This window comes from Schistocerca piceifrons, chromosome 1 (assembly GCF_021461385.2).
Source record: "Schistocerca piceifrons isolate TAMUIC-IGC-003096 chromosome 1, iqSchPice1.1, whole genome shotgun sequence".
NCBI classification, from domain to species: Eukaryota; Metazoa; Arthropoda; class Insecta; order Orthoptera; family Acrididae; genus Schistocerca; species Schistocerca piceifrons.
Window position 1 is genome coordinate 1,131,994,438 of NC_060138.1, and position 16,338 is coordinate 1,132,010,775.

Sequence of the window (16,338 nt, forward strand, 5' to 3'; positions counted from 1 at the left end):
TGTTCGAAAAGCGTTGCATTATGTTAGATTAAGCATAAAATAAAAAGTGACTGGTAGCAGAAACTTGAAATAAATAATTGGCAAGGTTAATTTAAGGGGTGGCCGGACGCCCTTCCTGCCGCCAACCCGAACCCCCCGGGACGGAATTAGTGTACCCCAGCTGTCTGTGACTACGGTAATCCATGGAATAGTGCGAATGTGTTCAGACGTCTGCGAGCCGTGTAACTGAGGCGGAACGTGGGGACCAACCCAGTATTCACCTAGTGGGATATGGAAAACCGCCTAAAAACCACATCCAGGCTGGCCGGCACACCGGCCTCCAACGTTAAGCCGCTCTCGGCTAACCTGGCGGATCAATGAGATGCGACATCTGTTTTACGTCAAAAGAATAACTTGGGAGCCGCAGTATTGTATGGAGTTAAACTCCGTACTTCGTGTTTTTGTTTATTATAGGGCTCGTGGTATGCAGATAAGCACAGCAAATTCGGGATCTCCCGAATACGCGTCTTTTTAGATACCATTTGTTACCATTTGTTATAGATTTGTTATAGATCACATAACTAATGAGGAAGTATTGAATAGGATTGGGGAGAAGAGAAGTTTGTGGCACAACTTGACCAGAAGAAGGGATCGGTTGGTAGGACATGTTCTGAGGCATCAAGGTATCACCAATTTAGTATTGGAGGGCAGCGTGGAGGGTAAAAATCGTAGAGGGAGACCAATAGATGAATACACTAAGCAGATTCAGAAGGATGTAGGTTGCAGTAGGTACTGGGAGATGAAAAAGCTTGCACAGGATAGAGTGGCATGGAGAGCTGCATCAAACCAGTCTCAGGACTGAAGACCACAACAACAACAACATTGTTATAATAAAATGACACGAAACTACAAATCGGTAGTCAAAGGTTTCCCATATGTTATGCTTTTAGTGTTATAACGTGTGTGCTATGAAATTGAACCGTTTCAATGCTAGGCACGATGACGATCTATTAAGAGCAAGTCGTTTTGGTACAATTTATCATTGTTAAATATCAAATGATGACATTTGTCTTTATACAGGCGCAGCTCCCATCTAGAAGATGTAGCGTAGTTGAATGCGTGGTAAGATATAAAGAGAAAGGTAGTAGGTCCGTGTCCACCTATCCCAGTTTTTTTTCACCTTTTGTTTCCTAAAAGAGTCTGAGTCTTTCTTATTAATTTAATGGAATACACTGAACAGTCAAAAAAACTGGCACACCTCCCTAATATCGTGTAGGCCCCCGTGAGAAGACAGAAGTGTCGCAACACGACGTGGCATGGACTCGACTAATGTCTGAAGTAGTGCTGGAGGGAACTGACACCATGAATCCTGCAGGGCTGTCTATAAATCCGTAAGAGTACGAGGGGTGGAGATTGTGGTGTCACCGCCAGACACCACACTTGCTAGGTGGTAGCTTTAAATCGGCCGCGGTCCCTTAGTACATGTCGGACCCGCGTGTCGCCACTGTGTGATCGCAGACCGAGCGCCACCACAAGGCAGGTCTCGAGATACGGGATAGCACTCGCCCCAGTTGTACGACGACATTGCTAGCGACTACACGGACGAAGCCTTTCTCTCATTTGCCGAGAGACAGTTAGAATAGCCTTCAGCTAAGTCCATGGCTACGACCTAGCAAGGCGCCATTAACCATTTTAAGATAGAGACTCACTTGTATCATCAAGGAATGCTTTATTCACATGAAGGATTAAAAGTTAAGTATTAAAGCAGCTAAGTACTTTTCTTGCTACCATTTATTACGTATCCTATTTCAGACCTCTATCTAGCCTACGTGAGATTACGCGTGCCTTTCGGCTACTTCAGTGTGGCGTAGCTGTCTTGTTACGCCACAACAGAGATCTCTTCTGAACAGCACGTTGCAAGACATCCCAGATATGCTCAATTATGCTCATGTCTTGGGAGTTTGGTGACCAGCGGAAGTATTCAAAATCAGAAGAGTGTTCCTGGAGCCACTTTGAAGCAATTCTGGACGTATGGGGTGTCGCATCGCTCTGCTGGTATTGCCCAAGACCGTCGGAATGCACAATGGACATGAATAGATGCAGATGATCAGACTGTATGCTTACGTACGTGTTACCTGTCAGAGTCGTATCTAGATGTATTCAGGGGTCCCATATCACTCCAACGACACGCGCCCCATCCCATTACAAAGCATTCATCAGCTTGAACAGTCCCCTGCTGACATGCAGGGTCCATGGATTCATCAAGTTGTCTCCATAGCCGTACACGTCCAATCGCCCCATACTACTTGAAACCTACCAGGGAACATGTTTCCAATCATCAACAGTCCATTGTCGGTGTTGACGGGACCAGGCGAGGTGTAAAACTTTGTGTCACGCAGTCATCAAGGGTACACGAGGTGGCCTTCGGCTCCGAAAGTCAGTATCGATGAAGTTTCGTTGAATACTTCGCACGCTGATACTTGTTGATGGCTTTAGCATTGAAATATGCAGCAATTTGCGGAAGGGTTTCACTTCTGTCACGTTGAACGATTCTCTTCAGTCGTCGTTGGTTCCGTTCTTGTAGGTTCTTTTTCCGTCTGTAGCCATGTCGGAGACATGATGTTTTACCGGATTCCTGATATTCACGGTACACTCGTGCAATGGTCGTTCGTGAAAATCCGCACTTCATCGCTATCTCGGAGATGCTGTGTCCCATCGCTCGTGCGCTGAGTATATCACCACGTACAAACTCAGTTAAATCTTGATAATCTGCCATTGTAGCAGCAGTATCCTATCTAACAAATGCGTCAGACACTTATCTTATGCAGGCGTTGCCGACCGCAGAGCCGTTCTCTGTCTGCTCACGTATCTCTGTATTTGAATACGCATGCCTGTACCAGTTTCTTTGGCGCTTCGGTGTAATACCATTTGGTGGGCACACGAAAAATTGTGCCGGAGCGTCTGATATTGTGTACAAAATGTCTGCGTTCTCTAAAAACGGAATATTTTATATTTCTAGCGGATGAAATTAGGCATTAAGGTCTTAGTTTCAGGCTTATGAAGATATTACGTGGAATGACGCAAAACGCAAATGGTAACAAGAACGTGTCTGTAACTTTATTTAAGGATACTAAAGGGATGAAACGTACGACTAGTGTGTATTCTACAGCCGCGCAAATGAAAAGCAGGTTAAATTTAGAACGAACTTTTAGCTACCGCAATTGTTCTCCTCGACGTCTGTAGAAACTATAGGTGTTTATAACTTACCCCCAAAACAATACTCCGCTCCCCAAGGTTACGTCCCAGAAGCACCTTCTCGTTGGGTGTAATTGAATTCCAAATTACCACCTTTCTCATAGAGCTCCATACACTTTAACTGCTCTCGTATCTAGTTAATTACATTGCGTTTACTGCCGACCGAGATGGAAGAGCTTCCGCGAAATTAGCTCCCAGTGGTGATTCAGCCGCTCTTCCGCTGTTTCGTCTCAAGTTTCCGGTGCTCCGAGTCTAGTAGCTGTTTGAAAAGACCTCTGCTCGTTGCCTTTCCCTCCAGAGCCTGAACTGCACGATGAGTCTTAAGTCCGACAAAAGCCTTTTTCTGGATAACTGCTTCGTGTTTTTCTTACTGGGGACAAAAGCTCCTCCGAGAGAGACATCTTAAAGAGGGGCCAGTGAAGTCGCAGCAAAAGGAAGAAAGAAGGCTGCGAGTTGCCGCCGCTCCTGAGCGAATTGTGCGGCATAATGCGGTTTACTGGCGCCGCCACCGAGAGGCGCTGCAGGCGCTGCTGGACGGTACTACCAACTTACCACTCGCCTAGAGAGGGTCGCATGTTGTGTTGGCTCAATAGGGTGTACCTTTCTTAAATTGTGGAATGGGTTTTGGAAACATTATCTATAAGATCCTATATCCTCCTTATAGCTATTCATCGCATTTCAAATTAAACACACACACAAAAAATGGTTCAAATGGCTCTGAGCACTATGGGACTTAACATCTGAGGTCATCAGTCCCCTAGAACTTAGAACTACTTAAACCTAACTAACCTAAGGACATCACACACATCCATGCCCGAGGCATGGTTCGAACCTGCGACCGTAGCAGTCGCACGGACGGAAGCGTTTAGAACCGCTCGGACACAAGGACCGGCACACACACACACACACACACACACACACACACACACACACACACACACAGAGAGAGAGAGAGAGAGAGAGAGAGGGAGAGATAGAGAGAGAGAGAGAAAGAGAAGAATTAGCGGATAATCATACTGGATGTACACTGAAGAGCCAAAGAAACTCGTACACCTGCCTAATATCGTGTAGGGCGGCCGCGAGAACGCAGAAGTGCCGCAACACGAAGCGGCATGGACTCATCTAACGACTGAAGTATTGCTGGAGCGAACTGACACCTCGAATCCTGCAGGGCCGTCCATAAATCCGTAAGAGTAAGAGGGGATGGAGATCTCTTCCGTCCGTCAGAATGCACAACGGACATCAGTGGATGCAGGTAGTGCTGGAGGGGACTGACACCATGAATCCTGCACGGCTATCCATGAATCCTTAAGAGTACGAGTGAGTGGACATATCTTGTGAACAGCACTTTGCAAGGCATCCCAGATATGCTGAATAATGTTCATGTCTGGGGAGTTTGGTGGTTAGCGGAAGTGTTTAAACTCAGAAGAGTGTTTCCGGAGCCAGTCTGTAGCAATTCTGGACGTTTGAGGTCTCACATTGTCATGCTGGAACTGCCCAAGTCTGTCGAATTGCACAATGGATATGAATGGTTGCAGCTGATCATACACGATTCTTACAAACGTTTCACCTGTCAGAGTCGTATCTAGACGTGTCAGGGGTTATATATCACTCCAACTGCACACGCACCACACCAATACAGAACCCCCACCAGATTGAACATTCCCCTGCTGACATGCAGCGCCCATGGATATATGAGGTTTTCTCCTTACCCGTACACGTCCATCCACTCGCTACAATTTGAAACGAGACCCCTCCGAGCAGGCAACAGGTTTCCAGTCATCAACAGTCCAAGGTCGGTGTTGACGGGTCCAGGCGAGGCGCAAAGCTTTGTATCGTGCAGTCATCAAGAGTACACGAGGTGGTCTTCGGCTCCGAAAGCCCGTATCGACGATGTGTCGTTGAATGGTTCGCACGCTGACGCTTGTTGATGGACCAGAATTGAAATCTGCAGCAATTTGCGGAAGAGTTGCACTTATGTCACCTTGAACGATTCTCTTCAGTCGTCGTTGTTCTAGTTCTCGCAGGAACCTTTTCCGGTCGCAGCAATGTCGGACATTTGGTGTTCTACTGGATTCCTGTTTTTCACAGTACACTCGTCAAATGGTCGTACGGGAAAATCCCCACTTCGTCTCTACCTCAGAAATGCTGTGTCCCATCGCTCGTACGCCGACTATAACAGTTGAAACTCACTTAAATCTTGATAACCTGCCATTGTAACCCATCTAGGTACTGCGCCAGACACTTGTTGTCTTATATTGGCGTTGCCGACCGCAGCGCAGTATTCTGCCTGTTTACATATCTCCATATATGAATACGCATGCCTTACCAGTTTCTCTTGCGCTTCAGTGTAGCTCCTCCTCCGTCTGTATAACGTTTTCGGAATATACTGTGCGGTGATATACTGATGTGTAGCGTAGCACGAAGTCTAAGTAAATTTGAAAATTGAGCAGTTCGTTTACAATTTGGCGAAGCTGTATAGAACGCGTCAGTAACTGGCAGCTGGTTGTGTTAACATATATTCCTCTACTGAACATTTATGAAAAATTAAAACTGTCTACTGGCTGGGAATCCAATCCAGCCTCAAGCATATTGTAAGTTGCGTAGGGTTCCGCGTCAAATGTCAGCCTTTTTATACATTGTGACGCGGAACCATACCCAGAAAACTTTTATGTCGACTCAAGCATGTTGTCGGCTACCATTGTTCTTTTGTTTTTCTTCTTAATAGTCTTTGTCTTTTCCTTGCAGGCCGCCTTGCCCTGGATACTATTCGCCTCCACTGGCACAAGCTCTTGATTTGAAAGGAATGTTAGACCATGTAACTGGGTATCGCGGTAAGAAAGTCTTCTTGCAAGTGGAGTCTTCATACATGTGAATCCAGAGAAAACTGAAACGGTGAGATTTTATTAAAGGAAAATTTTTCAGAATGAGATTTTAGTCTGCAGCGGAGTGAGCGCTGATATGAAACTTCCGGCCAGATTACAACTGTGTGCCGGACCGAGACTCGAACTCAGGACATTTGTCTTTCGCGGTAAAGTGCTCTACCACTTGCAGAGGTACTGGCAGAATTGAAGCTGTGAGGAGGAGGGTGTGAGTCGTGCTTGGGTAGCTCAGAAGGTAGAGCGCTTGCACGTGAAAAGTGAAGGCCCCGAGTTCGAGTCTCGGTCCGACACACAGTTTTAATCTGCCAGGAAGTTTCAAAGGAAACATTGTTCTCGGACCTAAAAGACTGCTCAACGTTACAAATATTCTAAATCAAAATGTAATAGAAAATATTAAATGAACAGGAAAAAACAGAAAAAAACAAAACTCAGTGTTAAGGAAGTTGCACAGTGTACATACAATTTCACAATACATTCACAACAAATGTTCAAAAATGTCTCCACCGAGTTCAGTGTATTTAGCTGCAGGTGTATGAACAGATTTTGTTGCTCTTTTCAGTTTAACAGTGTTGTTCTTAAGTTCGTCTATTGCATTCATAATGCGAACATTTATTGTGGAATGGTATGTACACTGCACAACTTCCTTAACACTGAGCTTTGTTTTTTCCGGTTCAACATGAATTCACATGGCATATGGTAAGGGGCTCCGGAACGCCCTATACTTGCAATGTTAAAATAACGCTTATAAATTACATCTTTCCTCACAAAGTATTTGAGGTAGGAAGTTGAACTTTTTACAGATTATGTATTGGAATATGGGCTACAACTTAACACAGGCATTTTACAAAATTTTAGTTCAGTTATTAAAGATGATTTTTTTTTCAATGGTAATGAAAATTCACAACATTTTTTTGCAATGTTTTATTTATATACCCAAAATATACAGTTTTTTGGAAAAACGCTGTGTTAAATTATGCAGAAGGTACTGTGTAACAAACTGAAAGTTTGAAACAAATATGTTTGGAAGATCCTTAGAAAACATGTAATTAGTATGAGAAAATAAAAGTTTTGTGAATCGAGAGACAAAGATTGGATTAACTTTAGTGCATTCCAGGTCCATAGGATGGATTATCTTCATCCTCTGCAAACTCCTCTTCCAGCTTCCTCTTGTTCCTCCTGTTTACTCTTGCTTGTATTTCTAGACTCTTTACAGCCCTGTCTGCAGACCGGAGGCGTTCCTTGTCTAAAGCAACCATCGCTCGTTGTTGTGTTCGTAGATTTTGCTACCATTTTCTTCAGTTGCAGTTACTGCAACACTGTTCCAAAAGGTGGTCATGTATGAACACTTATCACATTTCAGTTGTATTTCACTAGCAAGTCCTATGTGCTTTATTATGGAGAGTTCCAGACCAACTTCACTACAATGAATACATCTTACAAAGTTTGAAAAAATTCCTTTGAGAACCGACATATCAAATATTTCATTCACATCCGATTCGCCCATAAAACATTCATAGTTTTCACTCATTGAACCAAGCTTCTTCTGTGAAGTATTTTCTTTCCCACTTTGACTGCTATGGGCAGGTGTACTTGAGAGGTTAGGTTCACTCACTTGGTTATCGTCTTTATTGTTTACAGTAATAACACATACCTTTGGCTTTCCAACATTTCTCCTTTTCTTAAAAGCCTTCAGAGGATTTCTAGTAACTTTACTTTTACTCATTATTATACTTCAACAAAACAGAGACTCAAGAAACAGAATTAATTACGAATATTTTCGAGATAACGACAGAGTAAATAAACATGAAACAATCGACAATCACACCAGCGATATATATTGAACCATCACAGGTTAGCCACAACACATACTTTATCTCACATCACAAAAATGTACCTGATGAACACGGACGTTAATAATAACACCATTTGACAGCAGTTTAACAGCGCCACAGTGGGTCACGCCCATGTAGGACACAATTCAAAAAAACTTTAAAAATGGTTGTAGTCTTCGGAATTGAATAAATTATATATCTATTAAAAGGTAATAGTCTGCAGATTCAGAAAACGCAAATAAGTAAAAATTGAACTTTTCATGATTTTGAGAATTTCCGGACCCCTTTAATAAAAGCAGATTATCTGACACATTCATACAGTTTCAGTTAACATTATTACCATAAGTTTTCCAAAACTAAATTCTCTACAACTTCTGTTGAAAACTTTGTGCAATTGTCTGGAATTCAAAAAACAAATTGGGCCAAGTAGTAAATAAATTAAAAATTTGACGAAATTACGTCTTGCTTCTCTGGGTGTTCCGGAAAACTACTGCAGATACAAGTCTGGGACGTGTTTTAATAGATTCATCAGATCAATAACAACAAAATAAACGGAAATCGTGCTTTACTTTAACCTCTTACAGTTCTGCGATGCCTTGATATTAGCGAAGTTGCTACGTTTCAGACAAAATCTTTTATTAGCCATAATTAAACATTTGCGGACCTATGTTTATATGAACTTTTATCTTTAGTTTCACTTGTAGAATATCATATTAAAATAATTGCATTTCTTCGTGGATCAACCTCTATAAAGCAATGCCACATTATAGTACAGGAGGCAACTGAAAGATATGCGCAATGTGACGAACAGAAATGATACTCTTAATCAAAGATAATAATAAGACCGTAGTCACCGCTGAGCCGTGGCGGCATCAGAGAGGGCGCACAACCGATTCTAGTGGCGCCACTTGTGAGCGCGTTCCATCGATTCCTGTCCTCGTCGTACCGTCCTTGCTTGGTCATGTGTTCTCTCTGTGAGGACGCGCAACCGATTCTACTGGCGCCACTTGTGAGCGCGTTCCATCGATTCTTGTCCTTGTCGTATCGTCATTGCTTGGTCATGTGTTCTCTCGGTGAGGGCGCGCAACCGATTCTACTGGCGCCACTTGTGAGCGCGTTCCATCGATTCTATTCTTCGTCGTATCGTCTTTGCTTGGTCATGTGTTCTCTCTGTGAGGGCGCGCAACCGAATCTACTGGCGCCACTTGTGAGCGCGTTCCATCGATTCTGTTCTTCGTCGTATCGTCTTTGCTTGGTCATGTGTTCTCTCGGTGAGGGCGCGCAACCGATTCTACTGGCGCCACTTGTGAGCGCATTCCATCGATTCTTGTCCTCGTCGTATCGTCTTTGCTTGGTCATGTGTTCTCTCTGTGAGGGCGCGCAACCTAATCTACTGGCGCCACTTGTAAGCGCGTTCCATCGATTCTTGTCCTCGTCGTATCGTCTTTGCTTGGTCATGTGTCCTCTCTGTGAGGGCGCGCAACCGATTCTACTGGCGCCACTTGTGAGCGCGTTCCATCGATTCTTGTCCTCGTCGTATCGTCTTTGCTTGGTCACGTGTTCTCTCTGTGAGGGCGCGCAACCGATTCTACTGGCGCCACATGTGAGCGCGTTCCATCGATTCTTGTCCTCGTCGTATCGTCTTTGCTTGGTCATGTGTTCTCTCTGTGAGGGCGCGCAACCGATTCTACTGGCGCCAGTGAGCGCGTTCCATCGATTCTTGTCCTCGTCGTATCGCCTTTGCTTGGTCATGTGTTCTCTCTGTGCGATTCTACTGGCGCCACTTGTGAGCGCGTTCCATCGATTCTTGTCCTCGTCGTATCGTCTTTGCTTGGTCATGTGTTCTCTCTGTGAGGGCGCGCAACCGATTCTACTGGCGCCACTTGTGAGCGCGTTCCATCGATTCTTGTCCTCGCCGTATCGTCTTTGCTTGGTCATGTGTTCTCTCTGGGGCTGTGTGGTAGTGAGTGGTGTGTGGGACACGGAGCTGGACGGGTGTGCCTGAGTACTCGGCGTCCTGGCGAGTGCAGCGAACTGAAACCGTTGATCTGGGCTACGGGGGCTAATATTTTCCTGCAACGTTGACAGCTGCTACTGGCGAGTTTAGCTTAAAATGGTTCAAATGGCTCTGAGCACTACGGGACTTAACTTCTGAGGTCATCAGTCCCCTAGAACTTAGAACTACGTAAACCTAACTAACCTAAGGACATCATACACATCAATGCTCGAGGCAGGATTCGAACCTGCGACCGTGGCAGCAGCGCGGTTACGGACTGAAGCCCCTAGAACCACTCGACCACAGCGGCCGGCTGCGAATTTAGCGGGCAAGGGGCGGATCTCGTCGCGTGGAACATGGTTACGACGTGCATCAGTCATTACTGTGTGCTAAATACACCGAGATGTATTGGACAACTTGTTACCAACTACGAACAGGAAGAACAGTATTATCCGGCGCCTTCTTGCAGTCTTGACGCTGTTCGTGTCCTTGGCACTCTACTTAAAAATTATTAATTCTGTCGCGCTTTGTGCTGGCCAGGAATCCGGTTCCTTTACGACTTTCAGCGATCCATTTTGTGGCTGCGTGTGTCAATTTGGAGGTTACTGTAAGCGCCAAGCTAGTATTTTGCAATGTGATTCTCGTACTTCAAATCATAGTTTGTTATTATCGATTATTCGATACTACTGATAGTAATTTCTGTTTATTGTAGACCTTGTGGCCCTTCCTGGGGCGAGTTATTCGATTTGGGCTGTACCTGAAATTGTGTGTGCTTAGCCTAAAGGTGTGCGTGCTTGATCTGTACCCTCTCTCACTCCCTGTTCAGGAGCCCTTCGGGTTATACACTATGTGATCAAAAGTATCCGGACACCTAGCTAAAAACGAGTTACAGGGCCAGCCGGAGTGGCCGTGTGGTTCTAGGCGCTACAGTCTGGAACCGAGCGACTGCTACGGTCGCAGGTTCGTGTCCTGCCTCGGGCATGGATGTGTGTGATGTTCTTAGGTTAGTTAGGTTTAATTAGTCCTAAGTTCTAGGCGACTGGTGACCTCAGAAGTTAAGTCCCATAGTGCTCAGAGCCATTTCAACTATTTGAGTTACAGGTTCGTTGCGCCCTCCATCGGTAATTCTGGAATTCAATATGGTGTTGGCCCACCCTTAGTCTTGATGACAGGTTCCACTCTCGCAGGCATACGTTCTGTCAAGTGCTGGGAGGTTTCTTGGGGAATGACAGCCCATTCTCCACGGAGTGCTACACTGAGGAGAGGTGTCGATGTCGGTCGGTAAGGCGTGGCACGAAGTCGGAGTGCCAAAACATCCCAAAGGTGTTCTACAGGTTTCCGGTCAGGACTCTGTACAGGCCAGTCCAGTACAGGGATGTTATTGTCGTGTAACAACTCCGCCACACTCGTGTTGAAAGATGCAGTCGCCATCCATGAATTGCTCTTCAACAGTGGGAAGCAAGAAGGTGTTTAAAACATGAATGCAGTCCTGTGCTCTGGTAGTCCTACGCAAAACAACAAAGGGTGCAATCCCCTTCCATAAAAAACACGGCCACACCATAACACCACCGCCTCCGAATTTTACTGTTGGCACTACACACGCAGGCAGATGACGTTCACCGGGCATTCGCCATCCCCACACCCTGCCATCGGATCGTCACATTGTGTACCGTGATTCGTCACTCCACATTCGTGCAATGTTTACGCTCCTTACATCAAACGAGGTGTCGTTTGGTATTTACCGGCGTGATGTGTGGCTTATGAGTAGTTGCTCGACCATGAAATCCAAGTTTTCTCACCTCCCGCCCAACTGTCATAGAACTTGGAGTGGATCCTGATGCAGTTTGGAATTCCTGTGTAATGGTCTCGATAGATGTCTGCCTATTACACATACTACCCTCTTCAACTGTCGACGGTCTCTGTCAGTCAACAGACGAGGCCGGCCTGTACGCTTTTGTGCTGTACTTCTCCCTTCACGTTCCCACTTCTCTATCACATCGAAAACAGTGGACCTGGGGATGTTTAGGAGTGTGAAAATCTCGCGTACAGACGTATGACACACGTGACATCCAATCACCTGACCACGTTTGAAATCCCTGAGTTCCGCGGGGCGCCCCATTCTGCTCTTTCACGATGTGTAATAACTACTGAGGTCGTTAATATGGAGTACGTGGCAGTAGGTGGCAGCACAATGCACCTAATATGAAAAACCGATGTTTTTGGGGGTGTCCGTATACTTTTGATCACATAGTGTAACTGCATCATCTGTTGAAAGTCTAATTTTACTATTAACATTGTGTCTGAAAAGTCATTTATAGACAACATGAATAGCAATGGACCCAACACGCTTCTCTGGGGCACACCCTATTTTATCTATACATCTGTCGATGACTCTCAGTCCAAGACAACATGTTGTGTCCTCCCTATCAAAGTATCCTCAATCCAGTCCCAAATTTCGCTTGATACCTCACACGATCGAACTTTTGATAGTAAGCGTACCGAGTCAAATGATTTTCTGAAGTCGATAAATACGGCATCTGCCTAACTCTCTTGATCCTTGACTTTCAGGATGTTAATAGCTGATGCATCTCAAGTGTCCGGTGCTAGATAGCTTTAACATACAAAGACGCCAGCCGAAGACCTAAAGCAGCATAGTGATAGCTCTTAACTTAATTTTTTTAATACTTTTATTCATTAAGAAGGCCTTCCTGCAAAAATCTGTTGTACTGAAGAAAGTAAGTGAATCACTTGCGCCGGAACGCAGCCTTCACGATCCATCTTGTTACCGCGCGACACTCCAGACCATACATCTTGACAAGTAATGAATGTGTGAGTCCCGCACAGACGTTTAAAGCACTAACCGCCTGAGGAATGGCTCCTCTCACAAAAGGACATTAGATATGCGCCTCACGATAGTAGCGCAGTAACAGTTTCCAAGGACGACCTGCAGTTATTCATTCGACCGGTAATATATCGTACAAACTACAGCTGCGAGAAAGGTTGACCCAGAAATTACTCGTGCTATATAACACTCCCTTAAAACTATAAATTGAACTTGGAGATTTTCAGCCTCTTGCACTCTTGCAATGTTCCTAGAAGACAACCGACTTGGAAACATTGCAAGCTACGCTACAGCTGTTGATATTCATTTATCTTCGTGGGAACTTCCTTTGGCAATGGAAAGAACGCAGATATTACACGTAACCTACGTGATAACAATTCACAACTTTGTCACTGACATGTCCTACTGAGAATCCTAGCGTGTTTCCGACATTCAAGAAGTATTCCATCTTCTCTTACGGTGTGTTGCTTGCAAGACTATACCGATTCTGTAAAACTATCTTCTGACAGAGTAGCATAAATACACGGTCCAGTAACACTGGCGTGATCGTAAAAATTCATCGTGAAAGCGGTCACTTAGACGCTACAAACGCGAAATGTAACCGACAGGAAGAAAAAACTGTGATATGCAAATGATTAGCTTTTCAGAGCATTCACACAACGCTGGCGCCAGTGGCGACACCAACAACGTGCTGACATGAGGCAAGTTTCCAACCGATTTCTCATACACAAACAGCAGCTGACCAGCGTTGCCTGGTGAAACGTTGTTGTGATGCCTCATGTAAGGAGGAGAAATGCGTACCATCACGTTTCCGACTTTCAGAAAGGTCGAATTGTAGCCTATCGCGATTGCGGTTTATCGCATCGCGACATTGCTGCTCGCGTTGGTTGAGATCCAATGACTGTTAGCAGAATATGGAATCGGTGGGTTCGGGAGGGTAATACGGAACGCCATGCTGGATCCCAACGGCCTCGTGTCACTAGCAGTCGAGATGACAGGCATCTTATCCGCTTGGCTGTAACAGATCGTGCAGCCACGTCTCTATCCCTCAGTCAACAGATGGGGACGTTTACAAGACAACAACCATCTGCACGAACAGTTCGACGACGTTTGGAGCAGCATGGACTATCAGCTCGGAGACCATGGCTGCGGTTACTCTTGACGCTGCATCACAGACAGGAGAGTCTGCGATGGTGTACTCAACGACGAACCTGGCTGCACGAATGGCAAAACGTCATTTTTTCGGATGAAACCAGGGTCTGTTTACAGCATCATGATGGTCGCATCCGTGTTTGGCGACATCATGGTGAACGCACGTTTTAAGCGTGTATTAGTCATCGCCATACTGGCGTATCACCCGGCGTGATGGTATGGGGTGCCATTGGTTACACGTCTCGGTCACCTCTTATTCGTATTGACGGCACTTTGAACAGTGGACGTTACATTTCAGATGTGTTACGACCCGTGGCTCTACCCTTCATTCAATCCCTGCGAAACCCTACATTTCAGCAGGATAATGCACGACCGCATGTTGCAGGTCCTGTACGGGCCTTTCTGGATACAGAAAATGTTCGACTGCTGCCCTGGCCAGCACATTCTCCAGATCTCTCACCAATTGAAAACGTCTGGTCAATGGTGGCCGAGCAACTGGCTCGTCACAATACGATAGTCACTACTCTTGATGAACTGTGGTATCGTGTTGAAGCGGCATGGGCAGCTGTACCTGTACACACCATCCAAGCTTTGTTTGACTCAATGCCCAGGCGTATCAAGGCCGTTATTACGGCCAGAGTTTATTGTTCTGGGTACTGATTTCTCAGGATCTATGCACCCAAATTGCGTGAAAATGTAATCACATGTCAGTTCTAGTATAATATATTTGTCCAATGAATAACCGTTTATCATTTGCATTTCTTCTTGGTGTAGCAATTTTAATGGCCAGTAGTGCACATTGATGTGGCCACCGCCTATGTTCCACGCCAATGAGCAGTAATCACTCACAGAAGCAAGTCGTGGGGGGGGGGGGGTGGGAGGGGGAGGGGGGGGGGGAGGGGAGGAGACGCAGAAAACAGTGCAGTCGTAACAAGTAATAAAATATTCCAAGCTATTACGCCGTGGTCTAAGGGATTTCACTTCAAAACCCGACGTTTCGTCCCCATCTGCGGAGGACGTTTTCAAGGGAGGTCGTAACTTTCTTGACTGTCAAATTCACACCCTGGCTCGCTGCTGACTACAAAAAAATTCCGCTTCCGCGAAGCTTCCGCATAGTGGCGTGACGTCACATGTTTAGAATACGCGAGCGCAACTAGCCGTAGCCGACTGCCGTCGTCCGCTGTTACTATCACCCCATGGCGGAAGACTGATACACCGAAATCCAAATTTCAATCAATTTCACGCCCTTCTCCTTCCTATTAAAATTCCTGGCGTACTTCACAATCTCTACGGCCTCTCTGTCTAGGCTTTCGCGGTACCCGTTTGTGGCTGCCAGTACTTAAGTCCTATCAAAATCAATGCTGGCTGTAAAGCAAGTTCCGCAACAGCTGATCTGCCAAACTCTCCTTTTCTGCAATTGCCCTCGTGCTCTTAGAGTTTTTTGAGAGTTCTTTTCGTAGTACCCAGGTGCACTTCCCCACAACCACACGGGATGCTATAATTTTCCAGCGGTTGCCGAGCATCCTTGGCCGATTTTAGATGATCTTGTATCTTCCGTGCAAATACAAATGGCTTTGAGCACTATGGGACTAACATCTGAGGTCATCAGTCCCCTAGACTTAGAACTACTTAAACCTAACAAACTTAAGGATATCACTCACAGCCATGCCTGAGGCAGGATTCGAATCTGCGACCGTAGCAGCAGCGCGGTTCCGGACTGAAGCGCCTAGAAATGCTCGTCCACAGCGCCGGCTATCTTCCGTGTGGGTGTGTAAATTACCGCAATGTCCCGCTTTCTCAAGATTTTTCCTATGCGACCAGTCACTTCCTTAATGAAAGGCAGGAAAACTTTCGATTTCACCTGCGCTTGAGCTATGACTTCTACGCGGTGGTCTTAACGCTCTTTTCTCCTCATCGAGCGAATAACCATTCTTGAGCAATGCAATGGTTTTATGATGCATCGCTTTTGTTGTGGGTGGTGGTTCTAATCCCGGTGTAGCTAACGGTCTGTGTGCGTGGGTTTTCGGTAAACCGTGTGGTCCAGCTACCACCTTCTTTCTTGAAAACTAATACATCAGGAAAATTCAATCTTCCGCCTCCTTCCTCCTCCTTGGTAAAATGAACCTTCGGATTGATCCCGCTCAGACGTTTGTGAAAACGATCCAGTTCCTCCCTGCCATGCCACCACAAAACAAACGTATCATCCATGTAACGCAGTTTCCAATCCCTGCTCCTCGAATTTTTCCATAAAGAAGTTAGCTATAACCGGGCTCAACGGGCTCCCCGTAGCGACACCATCCGTCTGTTAATATAAATCTTCCTTCCACTTGTAATACGTGGTTGTAAAACAATATTTAAAAAGTTCCGCAACATCGAGTGAAAAAATTCGATGCAGCTGTT